This window comes from Anas acuta, chromosome 1, assembly GCF_963932015.1.
Source record: "Anas acuta chromosome 1, bAnaAcu1.1, whole genome shotgun sequence".
Classification (NCBI taxonomy): Eukaryota; Metazoa; Chordata; class Aves; order Anseriformes; family Anatidae; genus Anas; species Anas acuta.
The window spans coordinates 105,592,106-105,610,385 of record NC_088979.1 but is presented as its reverse complement, the minus strand read 5'-3'; the positions used below and the strand labels follow the sequence as shown (position 1 = coordinate 105,610,385).

The 18,280-nt window shown below is 34.7% G+C and overlaps 1 long non-coding RNA gene across 1 annotated transcript in view; it reads left to right on the top strand.

Annotated features, from left to right (window-relative positions):
- Positions 1 to 18,280, top strand: part of LOC137860661 (uncharacterized) — a 170,589-nt gene that overhangs the window by 81,739 nt on the left and 70,570 nt on the right. The window contains exons 5-6 of the long non-coding RNA XR_011099122.1: positions 184 to 287; positions 8,377 to 8,454. This is a non-coding gene — a long non-coding RNA (uncharacterized lncRNA). The remainder of the gene's footprint in view (positions 1 to 183; positions 288 to 8,376; positions 8,455 to 18,280) is intronic.

Sequence of the window (18,280 nt, the reverse complement as noted above, 5' to 3'; positions counted from 1 at the left end):
GTTTTGGCATTTGGGAAATCATCTATTTCTTTTCCTTGATAATTATTGCTGCTGCAAATGAAATTTGGCCTTTCTTTGCTTATGTCAATACTTAATTCAAACTTTATGATCATCTGTGTTTTTTATGTTGCTAGAATTGAAAGCAAAATATAATGAAACTTTTTTTTTTTTTTTTTTTCAAAGCAATTGTAAAGTGCTGAGTGAATAGGCCTGGTGAATGAAGAGAAGCAAGAGGTGAAAGTACTCCAAACTGCTCTTCTACATCCAAACAATATTCTTCAGTTCAGGTACACAACAATGTGAACTATGTATACATATTATTTATTTGTATATCCTCGATATAAAAAACTGTATATCCTACTATAAAAAACTTCTTTTAAAAAAAAAAAAGAGAAACCTTGTGGCATGGATGTTTTTCCATTATGAACTTCTCTACTCTTCTCTTTCTGATTATCAATTTAGCTTGAGCAGTTTATGATTATTTCTGGCATTTGCTATGAAAATTCTTGCATAGATTATCATTGTGGTTGCAAGATGCCTGCAATTCAGTACTATAGTTCATAGCATGGAGTTCCCAATCATAATTTTGTTGGTTAGACTTTTCTAATTAAGATGAACTGTCTTTTTTCATTGGTAACTAGTACAGGAGTTATTAAAGCTAGCAGAAGCAACACCAGTCTTCTGGGGAATTCTGGTGTTATTTTATATTTGCACCAGCTTGGGGTGAAAGTAGTGGAGAAGGGCTGGTAGACTAGATTCCCTGGTCCTATTTGCTGATAATACAGCAATGCAGATGAGATAAAATCTCCAAACCTATACTTTGGATTATGCAAATGATTCAAGTTAGCTGTACAAAACGTGAAATCAGGAAGAAATGTTTGATTTCACTAGTGCAATCTTGGAATTTAAGAGAAAAACTTAAAATATGCCATGTTTTTCATGTTTTTGTCATCGTTGTTCTTATTCTGAAAATATTTCATTTTAAGCGGGGGGGGGGAAGAGGGGGGGAGGGAAAGAAAAATGTAAAAATAAAAACTTCGGTCAATAATAGGGTTATAAGGAATTATATGAGTTTACCTAACCCAGAAGCCTGTCTCATACTGTAGCCAGAAGTAGATACCTAAAACAGAGTGAATATCTATGATCTTTCCCCTAACATTGATTTGCAGCTTAGGAAATTTCTTCGTAAGGCATAATTTTTATGTAGTTAATAGCCCTCTTTCTTGAATTTGTCCTGCTGCTTTTTGAACCTATGTAAGTTTTGGCATTGTCTGTTACATAGAGAAAGGAGTTCCTCTCCTTAGCTGTAGGTTGTATGAAACTAGAGGATTTTCTGTATTTTTTGTATTTGGATTTGAATTCTTTGTCCATTATTCTGAAAGTTTTGTTATGAACAGATTGCTACTTAGAAAAAGGGTTCAGAAATTGATGCCAAGCAGAGCTTCATTCTGCAGGAAGTGTTCAGATACTATTTTATTCTACTGAGAAAGCCATGTGAAAATACAGATTTTATACCAAATGTGAATAGACTCTAACTATTTTGGATCAACTTGGGAATGCCATGTCAGCCATTTTGCCTTCTATATGGGCACATCTTGAACTCTACTGCTTCCACCTGCAAGCACAGCCATGGCTTTGTATGACAGGAAAGATTCAGATTCACACCATTTCCCAGTGTGGAATAGTAAGGTTTTTTTTTTGTTTTTCTTATTTTCTTATTCAGGCCAAAGTTGCCACTCTAGCTTCATACTTGAATCTGAGTTTGTTTGCCAAATGGGTCTTATTGTTTGTTTATACTTTTCATGTGTTTGTTTTTTGCTGTTATTCTTGATCACATTAACATCTGGAAGTAGGCAGTGTTCAGCTGTGTGAATGCAAATTCCGAAGCGGGAAGTGCCCTGTGCTATACTGGCACAAGGGGGAAATTGTTCCTGCCCCAGACTGCTTCCAGAGGTGGATTGAAGTATGTGGTAGCAAGGAGAGTATTAGAGGGTAGTTTGACGTGAAGAAGACAAAGTGGAGACCAAGTGATAAGGTTTAGAAGGTGAAGCAGAACTCTCTCTTTTCAATGTTTTTAGACTTAACTTTCTAAGTAATTGGTATGACTATGTCTGCCCTTCAAGACCTTTGTTTGAAAATTCATTGCAAGAAAGTGCTTTTTTTTTTTTAATATATATGCGGGTACCTTAGCTTTCCAATAAAAACACATCTCAAACATAGCCTGTGAAAATTGTCTGGTATTTGCTGAATATAATAATCTTTCCTTGGAATTCCTTTGCATAAACTGATTTGCTTGAGTATTCATGTAAGACCATTAAATAAGGAAACATCTACAGAATGACTATCTTATTGATATGGAAATGTGTGAAAATTCTCAATAGAACATCTTTTTTTTTTTTCTCGTATTCTCTAATCAGTTTATTTTTTAAAAGGATTTCTAGCATTTTTAGTATAAAAATGTTAGGTTTGAAAAGGAATAGAGTCATAACTCTTTAATTATAAAAAACATCATTTGTCACAGAAGCCAGCAGTGCTGTTCTTCTTTGCATCAGCTGAGAAGCTGCCCCCTGGTATACACATGAACCCTTGTTTATCCTGAATGATGAGAGCAGACCTCTGAATATCGCAGGCAAGAAGGTCCATGCTGTGCAGTTAAGATACACAAATCTCAGTTTTCATTGCCGGATCCACATCCCATGTAATGTTTCCAGTAGGCTTGAGCATTCTGACACAATTTATATAAAAATCCTGTATGAAAGAAAAATTTAATTTCCTGCTGTGTTGAAGTAGTTTGCAAGGCCTTAAATTGGATTTTATTTCTATGGAACTTCTTATGCTTGTCATTCATGTAGATTTAATTTAGCATGTTTCTGTAGCTTATTTCTGTAGCCTGTATGCATGGCACAATCCCCTCCTTTCCCCCCTCCCTACCCCCCCCCCCCCTTTTTTTTTTTGGATAATAACAGCATTTTAGTGGCCTTTACAGCTTAAGCTTTAAATCAGCTTAATTAAATATAAAGGTGGAAAAACAGTTCAATTTTCTTGTTGCATGGTAGCTGTATCTTCCTGCCTGGTAGATTGTTACCTTGTTTTCCCTAAAACAAAAAATGTCTCCATTGTCTGCAGTACATACATCACTGAAAACATAAGCAGAACATATGCCCTTTGTGCCTCCATAAGGGAGATGCTCCAAGGATTGTTTCTTCGTGTTTTGCACTGAGCTCTACGAAAATACTGCTAATTATTGCTGACCTAGTCTGTGACACTGTGATTTCAATTGTGCACTTTCAAGCAAAAAGCTGAGCAACAAGCCAGTTCCTTGCTATATCATTATACCCTATCTTACCCTCCTACTTTGGACACTGGGGGAGAGGATTAAATCCATAATGCATTTGGAAAGCATTGTGTGTGACCTATGAACTTTGTAGTTAATCTCTACTGTCTGGAGGAGGAATGAAAAACCTCTCATAATCTGTATTTCTTTAGCTGATATCATTTGTACAAACACATTATATACAGTATTTTCTGTTCATTGATACCAGAGAAAAAGGTCTATGAGAAGAAAAAGATGAAGAAAGCTTTATTGGTCATATAATTGCACATTGCGCTGCCCACTGCAGTGGGTATCATCATTAGTAAGTGCTGCTCATCATTAATTAATTATTATTTTTTTTTTCACAAGTCTATATAATGGATTTTTAACTGGTCTTTCCTTAGCTATTGTATGAACAATACAAAGCATTTTTTTTTCTGCTGGTTTTAAAAGAGATTCGCTAATTAGATAATTTGTGGCATTGGGGCAAGTCTGGGGATTTCTTTCTTTGAAAAAGAAGACAGCTCTTTTGCAGTCTCTGTGTCCTTGGAGACTGTTAAGAAGGTTATTCCCTATCAGTTTAGCTGCTTTTCAAATGCTTAGAACAGTGCATTAAAAGAAAAAATAAAAACAACAAAAAATATAATGACAATCTTCTGTCTTTTCTGTAATAGAATTGCATTATATCCTTTTTGTTCACATTTTTCAGTGTTTGAGGTTATCATTTTGCTATTGCAAAACCACACGTAATGTTGATTATAAACTCTTGCATGAAAATATAAAGCTTACTTTGTTTTTCTTTTAATGGTATTTTGAGATAAAGTATGAGCCCTGACTCATATTAGGTAGCATTCTTTCTTTCTGAGACTGGTTAATTTCAGTAGGGACACCTGATGACAGAAATCAGCTGAATGCTCAAAACCTGCATTTTATAACTGAAGCTGGTATTTTACTCCAAGCAAAAATAGCTTCACCCAGACACATTGTATTTTGACATAAATAATCATTCCTTAACTTACTGATAAAACTGAGGAGTTCAAACTTTAAACACCTCATTAATTCTTTCCACCTCATTTTAAAAATTAGGGAATGGTTAAAGAATGACTGGTTGCCCATTTGTACTTTGAATTCATTTGGGAAGTTCCAGTTGAATATTTCAGAACATATGCAGAAGTACGCACAAAAGGCAAGCGTATATGTGAAATACGCATTTGCAGTATATATACGTATGTATATATAATAAGAAAACAAAACATATGTATGTATTTATAACATCAAGTATCATAATGTGTTTGTTCCCAGTGGTATACATCTTTCACAGATTAATATAGTAAAGCTTTATTATTATTATTATTATTATATATTTTTTTCTCCCAGAAGTTATAGCAGATTTCACTTTCCTTCAGTTTAGGTGTCTCACAGCAGGTGTACCGGATTTGATTTTCAGAATAATTAAGGATCTATAACACTTCCTGACTGCACATATAAAAATGGTGCTCTTGAAACCTGTAAAAGTCAGCATAGAAGAACAGTTTCAAGAATGCAGCGGTATGCTCCAACACCGTGACAGATTTGTCAGTATTGGTGACTTCAAGCTGTAGCACATTAACAGTAAAATTGAGCCTTGACATCAAATTTCTGAGTTTTTATTTTGAGTGTTCCATCTACTAGAAATTTACAAAGACTGTTCAAAAAATGTGAACTGTTGCTGATTATTTAATGCTTCAATTTTTTTTTTTAGGCTTTATTTGATCAATAACACACAAAGGCAATTTATATTTTTTTCCCTGTGACTGCCTTTGACAGTGAGGTCTTACTAAAATAAACATTAAAAAAAAATAAAAAACCAAAAAACAACCTTACATTTTGTTTGACTTATTACATTTTAAAGATGACAAAATGACACAAATCTCATGCAGTTTACTTTTCTCATTTCTAATATTTCCCTGCATTTCAGTCACCAGGGTCCTACCAAACTCCTCCTAGTTCTTCTCTCCTCTTTCTCCATTTCAGCAATTGCATGCACCTTCAACAGATCTCTGTCCATGTATGTAAAAATCTTGACTTTAGTAGGATCAGAAATTTATAATCAAGTGTTAAATGACTACTGTGCTTATGTGCACATTCCCTAGGAAGTTGCCATGAATATTCCTTTTCTTGCATGAAATTGTAATAGAGCATGACAAGGATTTCATGGAAACATCCAATGTTAATAATAGTAAGAACAACTACAATAACAGCAGTAAGATCCTTTATTTAAAAAGTAAATTAAGATGTATTACATGTAGATAGATAGCAATTGTATTTAAAGTAGACCTCAGATTTTTCTCCCCTGCTTTCTTGTTCCTCTGGAGCTATTTCTGTATTTAGTGTTAGCCTTGGTCCAAGACTAGGACTTGCCGATTTTATGGTAACATGAATTAAGATGACTTGCCTTCTGTTTTATACAACTACAAAAAGAAAATCAATTCTTCATAATACACTTTCACATTCTTTAAGAGCTTTTGGAGTGGACACGGTACTTTAACTTATTAAAATATATTATTGGGCACTTAGGTTTGTATTTGCCTAACAATATCTATGTAGTTTTCCTACTGATAAGCCCAGCTACCATTATGTTTTTTCTCTTAAGCAAATATATTGAGAGTTTTAACACTGTCTGTGTGATCTCAAGGCTTTTATTTAACAAAGACTACTAATAGTCAAACTTCTCCAATTACAACAAAAGTAGATAAAATGAATGGTCAGCTTTTCCATTTAAAAATTAATTTATAATAATAATAATAAAAAAGCATCCATAAGTACAACAAAGTACAACACACGTTTTTTGTTTGTTTGTTTGGTTGTTTTTTTCTTATAGCTAGGTCACTCATTTATATCATCTTTTGATTGATTTCTCATTTACTTGCAGCTGAAGTATGTTTTCGAATCTTTTGTATAGGTTTAATCTTGTGATGAGAATCACACGTTTGACAGTAATAATTTTATAAGCATTGCTCACAAAATCATCTATTCATCTTTAAGACCTTTTTAGCTTTAATTTTTTTTTTTAATTCTTTTCATTTAAAATGAATTTAAGTGCTTTAGACTTTGATAGACTATCAAACTTAATGTATAAAAATTTATTATCTTGGAACACAACAATAAGATCATTTGTGTTCAATATATGGAAGAAAAATACATTTAAGATAATCTCTTTTACAAATAAACACATCAATACAAACATAAGGAATATGAATATACACAGTACAAAATAGTTTTTTGATTAGCATGCAATATGTTCTAATGTATAAAATGTTATGAAATGCATCCACAATTTAGGAAAAGAAAATCTGATAGTGAAGGCTGTTTTTTTTCTTTCCCCAAAAAAACAGATGGAGTTGCAGTTTCTTGCTCTTACAAACTACTAATAAATGTACAATTATTTCTGAAATTTTCTGCATCAGCTACACAATCTGAAAATAATTACATAATATAATCTTTTTTGTTTTGTCTTGTCAGAGAAACTCCTAGTTATGACTCTGCTATAGTTTGGATGCATCTTATAATAATCCATTTTCTTTGTTTTTATTGTCTTTTCCATTGTATGGTGTTCTGTAGCATTGCTGCGTGGTTTCTGTTCAAAGGGTAAAGGTTTACTCTTACTGACAAATAGCCTTGTTTTTAAGACAACTACTTGTCAGTGACATAACCAGATCTGGCTGGCATGATTAAGTATAAAGTTACTAGTCTATTGACAAAATTCTGACCTCAGTCAGAAAATCATAGCATAAGCTTACAGAAAGGAAAAAAAAAAAAAAAGGCCAGTTTCATAGTTGTACTTAAGTTTAGAAGAACTCAAAAAGCGTAGGGCTAAAATCACCTAACACTTTTAGTACTACGTTAACAGTGAGCATCACTACCAGGTATTTCATGTATTCTGAAGGTCTGAACAGCGTCTGTCATAGACTGTGATGATCTGACAGGTTATAAAGAACTTAACCCATTTTCTCTATAAAGAATGCTTCCATTGTGCTCAGCTCTTGCAGTGACTCATGTTGCTTGTTAGCCTGCTCAAGGATTGCTTCCATCCAGTGCTGAAACTGGACTTAAAATCTCCATATAGCTGAGCATGGGGTTTACTAGCCCAAACTTTTAACAGCATAGAATCACTTTGTTATTTAATATTAAACTAAATAAGAAGTTTAGAATTTGAAAACAAGTTATTAAAACTTGGAAAAAAAACAACCATACCTTTGTGCTTAGGAGGGCATTTGGTTTCTAAGCTATCACTTAGGGACTTTTCATCTAGAAGCTGCATGAGGCTGTCAGCAGTCAGAGGGAGAGGTGTTCAGAAGAACTCTTTCCCACCATCTTTTTGTGTATATTTTAAGAGTTCTTTGAATGTGATAGACAGATCTGTCTTTTCCCAGGCTTTTTCCAGGGCATTCAGATAATTTCCAAATGCCTTCTGAAGGCATTGGAGGGAAGGGACTATGTGTAGGAATGGCATGCTATTTTTACAAGCTGGTAAAACAAGTTCTCTTACAGAAGAACATCACCTTCCTACATGAAAGGCATTACTGAGCAGTACACCTTTTGTTCAGGGAAAGTATCTCAGTCATGTAATTTTGTTGTCCCTATTTAAGAGAAATTTCACATCAGAAATTTGTAACTTTATTAGTGTCATTTTTCAATTAGTAAGTGAATACATCTCAAAGGTCAGGGTACGTTTGGGGGGGCTGTAATAAGCAAATAAAAAAATGGTTTATTTCCAGAAGATGATAATGGACAGAGTTCCGTTGATATTTTTAATAGTCCCAGGTAGTAAAGATAATTTATAGTGTTGGGATGCTTTAATTCATTCATTAGGATAATATGGTTGATGTGCAAACTATGGAAAACAGAGTAAGATTTTATTCTTTCTTTTTCTTTCCCTTATTCTCGTTTTACCTAAATCAATTGTCTTTAACTATATCTCTAAATTAAATGAAAGATCAATAAACAATAATGTTCCTGCTGTTAAACAGCATAACATTTCCTGTGAAGTAGTAATGAAAACAATTATTTTCTTCTTTCTTTAGGGAAAAATAACCACACCAAACAAAGAGAAAGTCCAAATAGACCTCTAGAATGATTTCAGATGGTGATTAATTGTGAAGGTAAGAAGATTAATTTCTTTCTTCTGATTTGTTTCTTCTGTTAAGTATATCACGTAGTTCCCCCAACTTCTTTGTGCCCATGTAGCAGCGATGCTGTGTCTTAGACATTTTACTAACAAGATGCTGTATTGCCTTCAAGATATAGTTACGTACTGTTTGTTTAAGATTAAATTCTCTTAAGAAATAATTTTAAAAAAGTCTATAAACATTCAATTCTGGGGAAAAATGTAAATTTTATTGATGTAGAGTTTATTGAATATTCTGTGATACTTTGCTTTAATAACTCCCTTGCTGTTAATACATCAAGGAATATATAATGCACTTCACAGCTCAGCATGGATTTTCAGCTTAATGACTTTCCTCTGGTTATGAGATTGTCTTTTTCAGAAATGATTTATTTAGAAACATAGTAATTTCTTGGCTTTTAATTCACTTTTGAGTTACTATAGAGGAATGAAGCATCATGAGAAGCTTTAGTTAGACATGTAAGATGAGGCTGAATGCTCCTTATGCTTTTTCTGTGTTATTCAAATGCATTTACTATGTAAGGCTTTTTATCCAGCTTATTTGCACCACATAAATATAACTGTCACATGTTACAACTATGTTTCCTTGAATAACAACATACTTAGATAATCTGCTGAAACTCGCATGAAATGAGAGAAGGGAGAATCTGCAGAACATGTCTAATTCCTGACCACATACAAAGTAGTGGATACAGGGGGCTTGGTTCAGCACCAAAAATGTAAAAAATCTAAATTGCATCCACTTCAAAAGCTTATTGCATTGCTTACTCAGTTGATTTCTAAGACATAAATGGATCTGGAGACTGAAATGCATCTTGTCACCTCTCTAAAATGACTAGAGAGATGAAAGGGATATTTGGTATACCACCTCTGAGAGCTCCTCGCCAGCATCCAAATGTCATTTGGGTGACATTCAGAAGACTTCTGTCAGCTTGGAAGACTGGGGCTCATGACATACTGTGCTGGGGCAGTTTCTAGATGATCTCATAAGAGTTAAATGTAATTTCAAAGATTGTCTCAGAAGTAACATGACTGAACTTTCTGTATATCTTTTTAAAAAGCTTGCAGTGAATGCTGTGCTTCCTGGCAGAGAAAGCAGAACTACTATGTTTGCTACAGAAAAGAGTATATGAGATGTTTCACTAAGCCCAGTTTTAGTGGTAATTCTGAGTTTAAACACGTGATTAACTCTGACTTGATAGTTTAAACACCTACCAGTAAAAGGAAGCCCTGGATCATGTGGGATGTATTTGCAAACCCCAACCTACTCTCTGGTTAGGAGTCACACCAGCTGCTGCATGCAGAGCTCCCTGTAGTGGTGGCCCAAACAGCGTCGTGGTGTGCTTTATAGGGTCATCCTTGAGACCATCTGCAGGAATGCACGATGTTAATCACTTGGGGCTTTTTTGCTTCAGGTATTAAGTATCTGCAGTAACCTTGATTTATCAACTTCTCGCATGGGTATGTGCAAGTCAGGATAGTTCTATGTATATCAAAAATTGGGTATTAACTGAGATAGTCTTCGCACAAAGCTCTGATTTTAGAAGTACACACCTAAGAACAGAAACAAAAATTCTTTTGAGTTATCTTCACTTATAGGAGAATCATGGTTAAGGTTTTGTTCATTTTGTCTTTTGAGTCTAGCCTCCTTGTCATTCTTTAAATTGTCATCGTTTCTCATTTTCTCATAGTTGCAGCTGTCAAATCTTTGTTGCTACCTTTCTTACTATATATTCAAAAAATGAGGTGACAGTTTAAAATAGAGGTTGTTTTCCTGTGGATGGCAGCAGGGGCAACCCTGTATCAGCAGTGCATATGGATTCTCTTTGAATGCACTTAAAGGTTTCTCTACACAATTGTTGTGAACTTCAGAGACTGATCTAGCCTTCTGTGTTTGCTAAAAATGAGGCAATTAAAATGTTCTTATGAACAACTGGGGTAAGCTTTCAGAGTCTGGAGCATTTGTGGCCTAGAAACTAGGGATACGAGTTATTAATGAAATGAATCATTAGATAGTAGTCTCCCATGAATTTTAAATTAAGTTCTCATGGGTAATAGGGTTTGAAGTGACTCATATTGACTTATCAAGAAAAATGCAAGGTGCTTTAGTAGGGAATTAGCTTAATAAAAAAAAAATAAAGTTCTAAATACACCTCTCCAGAATTAGTGTTAGAAGTCTTGTTTCATTTATGTTCTCACAGTTTATATTGCTATACAAAGCTGACACTCTTACCATCAAGTTCCAAACTGGATAGTGGTACTACATTTCACTGAAGTAAATTTTCCCTCACTTTTCACATGTGGACTAAACATTGCTCATTGTATTTCAGTAATGGTTGTAATTGAATAAAGTGGGTTGACTGCTGAGGCTTCTATTTCATCTTTGTGTAGACAAAGTCCTAAAGAAGTCTCAAACACAAAGTAAAAGAGAGGATGTGACCCAGAGGATCTGTCAGGAGAAAAAAGAGTAGGATCTAACTCTTCTTATAAAATTCATCTTCACTTCTCTTTTCTGACAGGTTACCTTGTTGTTATTGATAACACTCATATTTGTGTGATGCAACTTCATTTTTGCATCAGGTGTCATAATCTATCTATAAACTTTATTATAATTGATAATAAATCGATACAAAACTTAGTTCAAAGTGTTAAAGAATTGTAGCACAGAGATGTTTTGAAGAGAACAAGAACAAATGTGTCCTCACTGCATTCTGAAATCTTAATTGTTATTGTCATTATATACTCCTTTCGTTTCCATTTTACCATCATACTGCACAGAATTCCTTAGGAATATTTTGACTACTCCTTTTATATGACTGTACACATATAAATAGCATAGCAGTGTATTAAAAAGAAAATCCTGAAAGAAAATGTTCGCACTCATTTTCTTTTTTTATTCAGTTTCTTCTAACAAGAAACTTGTTAAATCTTGTGAAGCAAAAATGCAGTGCAAATTAAATGAATAGGTATATAAACTCTTCACCTGGACAACTGCATTGTTGTAACCTGTGTGTACTGCTTCGTGTTTCAGCTTCCTAATTTGTCTTCAGTTCCTACAGTGTCTTTCATACTAGAAGTGACTGATGGACTTAAGAAAACCAAGCAAATGACTTGTTGATGTAAAAAGTTATTTTGAGGATTTATGGGATATCATTGGATTTTACATCTTAGCTAAATCTTATGAGAATAAATGTAGTTTGTGATCATAAGTAATTACAGAAACCAGCAGAACACCAGAAACTGGCATTTGCCCTTTCAGCTCTGAGAATCGAGGTTCCCAACACAAGGCACAATACAAAAAATGGCTTTGCTGATGAATTTGAACAGAACTACAGTGGAGTTCTGCAGCCAGTTAGGTTAATCAGAAAAAATGTTATTACCTTTCTCCCCAAGGATGCCATTAATTTAACACTGGCAAGCTATCATTAGTGCTATGTGAAATGACTAATTTTCCCTCAGGAGGTGCTCACATATGAGGCTTGGGGTTTTCCGTAAGGATTCACAAGCCTATGTGAATCATAGGTAAGATTTTTTTTTGTAACTGTTAGGAAAAAACTGCATGTGGATTGTTGCTTTTGAATGTGATGTTGTGACCTTTGAAACACTTCATGCAGCATCAGAATTAAATCTCCAAAACTAACTCTAGGGAGAGAAGGAATCTAACACCTTTATGTTTCCAAAAATGCTACCTTTTCAAAAGACCGTATGTCTTTTTAATGATCTTAGTCAAGTCTCAGTCTCCAAATTATTTTACACTATTCTTGTGAAACAGATTGTCTTACACACTTGAGTAATTCCGTTCTTTGTCAGGAAACTCAGTTTTATGACATTTGGGAAGTTATTTCAACTTCTTTACTCATCTTGATCTCTTTGCTCTCTTCATATTTGTTTCTTTCTAAAATATCTAAAACAGGAGCTATTGTCATACATGTGTTCAACATTATAGCCAATTATTCCTGGATAACAGCTATGTCCTTGCAGAATGTAGGTATAATCAATTAAAAATACTTAAATTCGTATATTTTCATGCCTCCCTTAGCTCTTGTGTATTTAACTTACATCAACAAACTCGTATCTGCATGTCCTCTTACACATATTTCTGCATTCCAACTTGTCCATCTCAACAGAGACTTCTTTTAAGTGTGAGTTATGCCTGCTTCCTTTTGCTTTAGAAATTATTATAAAATGTTGCCTTTGCTAGAGATGACTATTGGACTACCTCCCCTCTTCACACATGTCAGAGCGTTATTTCCATAGCTAAAGGAAGGATGTGGCTGTGGTGTTACATTCCCTCTGCATACAGATTTTCTTCAAGGTGTTACCATGATGGCAGTCTGCTATATGGAGCTGATGAACTAGTGGTTATCCTAAAGTACAGCACCTTACTAATAGTCTGGGTTTTCAAATCTAGTATAAATGTATCTGTACCTACATGGTTTCTTATATGATGTGAGGGCTTGGGGTGTGGTGAGGTGGTGGAGACAGGTTTGTTTTGGTTGTTTTTTTTTTTTTTTTCCTTTGACTTTTTTTTTCCTGCTTTTAATCTTATACCTTTTGTCTTCTCATGTTGTAAAGCTTACCCAACTTGCATGTAACAGTCACTCAAGCAAAAATAATTGCAGAACAATGAGAAGGGCCACAACATAAATTGCTAAAGTACCTGGCAAATAGTACATCACAGTATTTGAGGACCTTTAGTTGCGTTGATGTTGTGTTCACAACCCATAATTCTACATAGCAAAGAAATCCCAGCAAATGCTTTCTAGAATCTGAGTGTGGGTAAATGATATTGTGAACCAATGACTGGAAATTCACACCATGCTGATGGAGTTATACAAGTAATAATAAAATATTAAGGACAATTGGAATACATCCAACTCTGCTTGAAAGGGCAAGAGTAGCATTTACAGTAAGAGACTTCCAACACTAGAACAATTAGGGAATAAAGAACTGTATGGCAAGAACAGAACAAATCAGTGGGAATCGTGCTAGTTATTTCTGTGGTGCCAGGGTGTATACTGACTATAATACATGCTTAGATGGTCTTAAAACCAGCTCAGAACATCTTTAATTCCTACTGACACACACTGAACTCAGTAATGCTTTCTGAAAAGACTAGTAATACAAATTAATATTAATTTAACCAAGACTAGGTGTTTTTTCAATGCAGTCCTCCAAAAATTATCACTAATTACAGTATTAATCAACTTTTAAAACAAACCATAGTAAAGAACCTCTAAAAGTGTTCCCTGGGGATTCAGTTTAACACTGAAAAGTTATTTTAAACATTCTCTAAAATTTCCTACTTTTAGCACTATTTGACATTTATGGACAGAAGAGCTGAAAAGCACTGTAAAGTTTTGTCACTTTAAAAAAGCTGCAACATCAAAATATTTGAAATTTTCAAGTTATTTTTCCTGAAAAAAAATAACAAGGGTAACTACAGAAATAGAACAGATAGTAATTACAGTATTAATCTAAAGATATTTTTTTCTCATTCTCACTAAGCTTATAAAATTATAAAATAGCCTCCTACTGTTAACAACTGTGTGAAAGAGATCATGTGTATGTAACTGAATAATTGAAAGTATGCTCTTAATCCACTGTGTTATCTTTTCAAAGGTTGTTATTAATCCACTGTTTTTATTTTAATAAATATTTTTCCAGAGTATATACATGTATATCTAAAGCAATGTAATTGAAGTAAGTTCAATTCTTCACTAGTTGAAGTGAAGAATATTGATAATAAATACAATTTTTACACGTGAATGCACACAATGTGGAATATGTAGTTGTAAATGTTGCAATCAGCTTGAGGTAATATTAAAAAATGTATAATTTCCGCGGGGCTACATAAATATATTTTGCATACTTGGATAGGGACAGAATTAGACTTTCTTGCTTAAGGTTCACAAAATACCTGCGAAAGTCAAACAAGAGTTTATATGAAAATTTTGAATGATTAAGATTATACAGACTTTGAGTTTCTGTTTTTCAGCACCAAAGGAATGATTGCTGCCGTTCCTCTTGGTAAACTTATTCCACATTCAGTAGCAGTACTGGACCATTTCATGTGGATCTGAAATTCTCCTGGGAAAGTGGCAAAATGAAATTTAATGAAGTTTCTCAAACTTAAATGGGATTATGAATCCTGTATAATCTTGCCCAAGTGCTTCTTGCAAACACGGGCTACTTCCTAACACTTGCAGACTCTTCTCTGCTTTTGTCTGGAAAAAAAGATTAAAAAAACAAACAACAATGACAGGTACAAATTAATTGAAGAAAGGAAAGATGTTCTTTAAAATAATTTATGGTAAAAGGCAAACCCCACAAATTTCTCAACTGATACGAGTTCTATCTGAAAGTTCACTTTGAATAATTTCACATTATTCAAGTCTTTTGGATATTGTTATTCATGTCACTCCCTACCTTACTTGCCTACCTTTCTCCAGTGACAGCTGTTTCTTGCGATTACATGTGATTTCCCACCACCCCCATTCTTTCCTTCCTCCCCCTAGAAAGAATCCAGGATGGAGTAGAGAACCTTTTGATTAAAGCCCTGCTTAGCATAGTGGAAGAGAAAGGGCACTTGTGGGAGCTGATCCAGTGGGACTAAAGACTTATAAAATGATAGAAAAGGAGCCTGGAGAGAGAGTGGAGGTCACTTGGTCTCCCCTCTGCTACATGCAGGAAGACAAGGGGAATGGGAGACCCCTGTGTGGCAAAACCCTGTGCCAGAGCACCTCAGGAGCCCACCCACCATCTGAGCCTTGGCCTTCCTGCCCTGGTCTCTTTCAGCGCCCTGTGGTCACATGCATGTCTCCAAGGAAGGCAGATTCTGAAGCTCTGGCTCCTATCTCCTGGCTGCCCCACAGTGAGCAGGGGCAGAGTGAGGAGAAACCTGCCTCCTGCCTGTCCCCAGTATGATTCCCAGGGCGGGGCCCACAAGTGCCCCTGTGTCATCACCCAGGTGGTCATTCCTGGCAGCTCCAAAAGACCACACTGACAATTAGTGCCCATAGGGACTGCAGTAGGTTGTGAGGTCAGGATGATGCCCATTTACTTCCACCTAGCTGGAAATCAAAATAACCTTGCTTTCCAGGAAGTGGCTGATACCTGCCTGCCAGAGGGAAGCAGAGAAGGAATTCCTTCTTCTGCCTTGCTTGTGCATGTGGCTTTTGCTTTACCTTGTGAACAGTTTTTATCTTAACACATGAATTCTCCTACTTTTGCCTTTCTGATTCTCTCCCCCGTTCTACCTGGGGAGAGCGAGTGAGCAGCTGTGTGGTACTGAGCCGCCTGCTGGGGTTAAACCACAAGAGTTTCCGTTCTGTAGAGATAGTCCCTAAGTTATCTAAAAAATAGCAGACCAAAACCAATGTAGAGAATTCCTATCTGTCTGGAGTTAATAAATAAGCCTAGAGGCTGAATCAGCATGTATTTAAATAATTAAAATAACTCTCTAACTAGGTTTAATTAGACAAATCTCTAAATATATTTGTTATAGTATAGAATTTTGGTCCTTTATCTTTAAAATATAAATTGACTTACAGAATCATGTTTTGAAAGGTAAGCACATCTGGGGATAAAACTGAAAGTCTTAGGCTTCTTTGTTTAAAATGATTTTTCAAAAAATAACCAATGTGTTGCTAAATCAAGTCACAGATTAATAATGATGCATCTCTTTCTGTATTTTTGATCATTGCAGATGGCACTGATAACCATGCAAAATAAAAAATTGCATGGTGTTTCCATTGTGTATAACAGGTAATCTGTTCTATTATCTAACTACGTTGTGAACCCTACAAATTTTGCATTCTAAGAAAATACTGGAATTCTAGTATTATTTTTTCCTCAAGAAGGATTAAGCTATGGGTAACTATGCATTAAACAGTTAATCATAAACAGACCATCTGTGATATATTACCAAGAACATTCTAAACAAATTGGGTATTGTATAGGTACTTCCTTGTGAAAACCTTGGCGTTAATATCATCTGATAAATGCCCCTATAGCTTGCTGATTTCCAGTCACAGGCAATGAAAGCATACTGCTTGGTTCAGAGACAAACACTGCAGACCCAATAATATTTTATCTTAATTTAAACCTTAATCCATTTAAATAGAATCTGCACTGTAATAGTAGTGTTAAATCACAGAAACGGGAATAGTGTTAACAGCAGGACATTATCTTTTATTGAGGGCAAGCAGCAGGGTTGCTGCTAATGAGGACATCATCAATTTATCAGTTAAAGGTCAATCTAAAAGGATTTCTGCCCTCTGCCTGCCCCCCGCCCCCATGTTTTTTGCTCTGTACTATTGCTGTCTGGACCCTAAATCATTTTTATCAATCATTCCATGCTATGACAGGAGACATCTTAATGCAATGTCTGCATAATGTTTACAAGAAGTACAGGTTTGTCTGGCTGGGAAATACTGCTTTCGTGCTCTTCTCATCATTTACCATGTTCCTAAAATATTTCCTGGTACCTTTTTTTTTTTATTTAAATGTTGCAGTTTAATATTTCTCTCCTGCTACGTTTCTTTAAGTTGCTGGCTGCTTTTAAATGTTGCAAGAAAGAAATACTTGATGGCATGTATTTATTGGTGACTGATAATATTTTATTGGAATAAGTCATGCAAAAGGATTCACTATCCTCCACTTATTATGTGGCTATCAAAGACAAGAGTTTCCTAATTCAATATTGAAAATTACTGATGCATATCTTGAAAAGGGTTCTTGCTTTGAAAAACATGAAGTAAATAAGATATAACATTTATAACACTTTTTTTTTTTTTTTTTTTTTTTTTTTTTTTTTTTTAACAGTGGTAAAGATTAGAGCAATTGAACCATAAGTTATTCCATAGCAAAATCAAATTTAGATTTTATCATAAGAATTTAATTATTTTCCCCTTCCCAAGCTTGTGCCACTTATTAGCTACAAGACAGCAACCAGAAAGCAATTTTATGATGTTTCTTTAGTGGAGCTGTCAAACTCATATGATCCCTTTTCACAGTTCTTGCTATCTGGTGGGTTTTTGCACTTACAAGGAATGAGACCTTGAGAATCAACTACAAGAAACAGTATGCTTTCTTGCACCTAATTGGGAAAATGTTATTCTGCTTGAAGTTACAAATCATCTAGTTACTTGTAATTTCATTCTCTCTGAACATAAGGTAATGGTGATTTTTTTATATATTTTGTTTTAATCCATTAGAAGCTTAAGCCTTCATACGGATTCTTGTCATTTTTCTTTCATCTTTAATTCACCATATATGGATTTATAGTTTAGAGACAGCAATTTAAAAACACTGACAAGAAGACTGCAAGTTATTTAATCTTCCCACCAATTCAGATTTTTTTTTTTTGTCTAAACAGGCCACCATTGCATGCAGTGTTATGCAGTTTTAATGCTGTGATTGTCATGATTATCCCTTGAGTCCCTCTCATTGACAGCACCTCTGCAATGCCAGATCTTGTACAAGGTCCAAGTTACAGGTTTCAAAGGAGACAGGAGTTTGTGCAAGAAATATGGCAGATGGACATTGGCTGAGAAGCAGGCAGCTACCAGGAAATAGGAAGAGAATGGTGAACATCATGATAAACACTAGTCTCACACGTGCTGTTAAATTATTAGGTTTTAAAACTAATTTACTTAGTGGATTAAACAGGTTAAAGATAGCTGGCATATTGATTTTGTTTAATCTTAAAAGGAATCAATTTAACCTAGGCTGATGTTTCAGTTTTAAAACAATTTAAGTGTATCTACACAGGTGTTTTGCACCACTGTAACTAAATT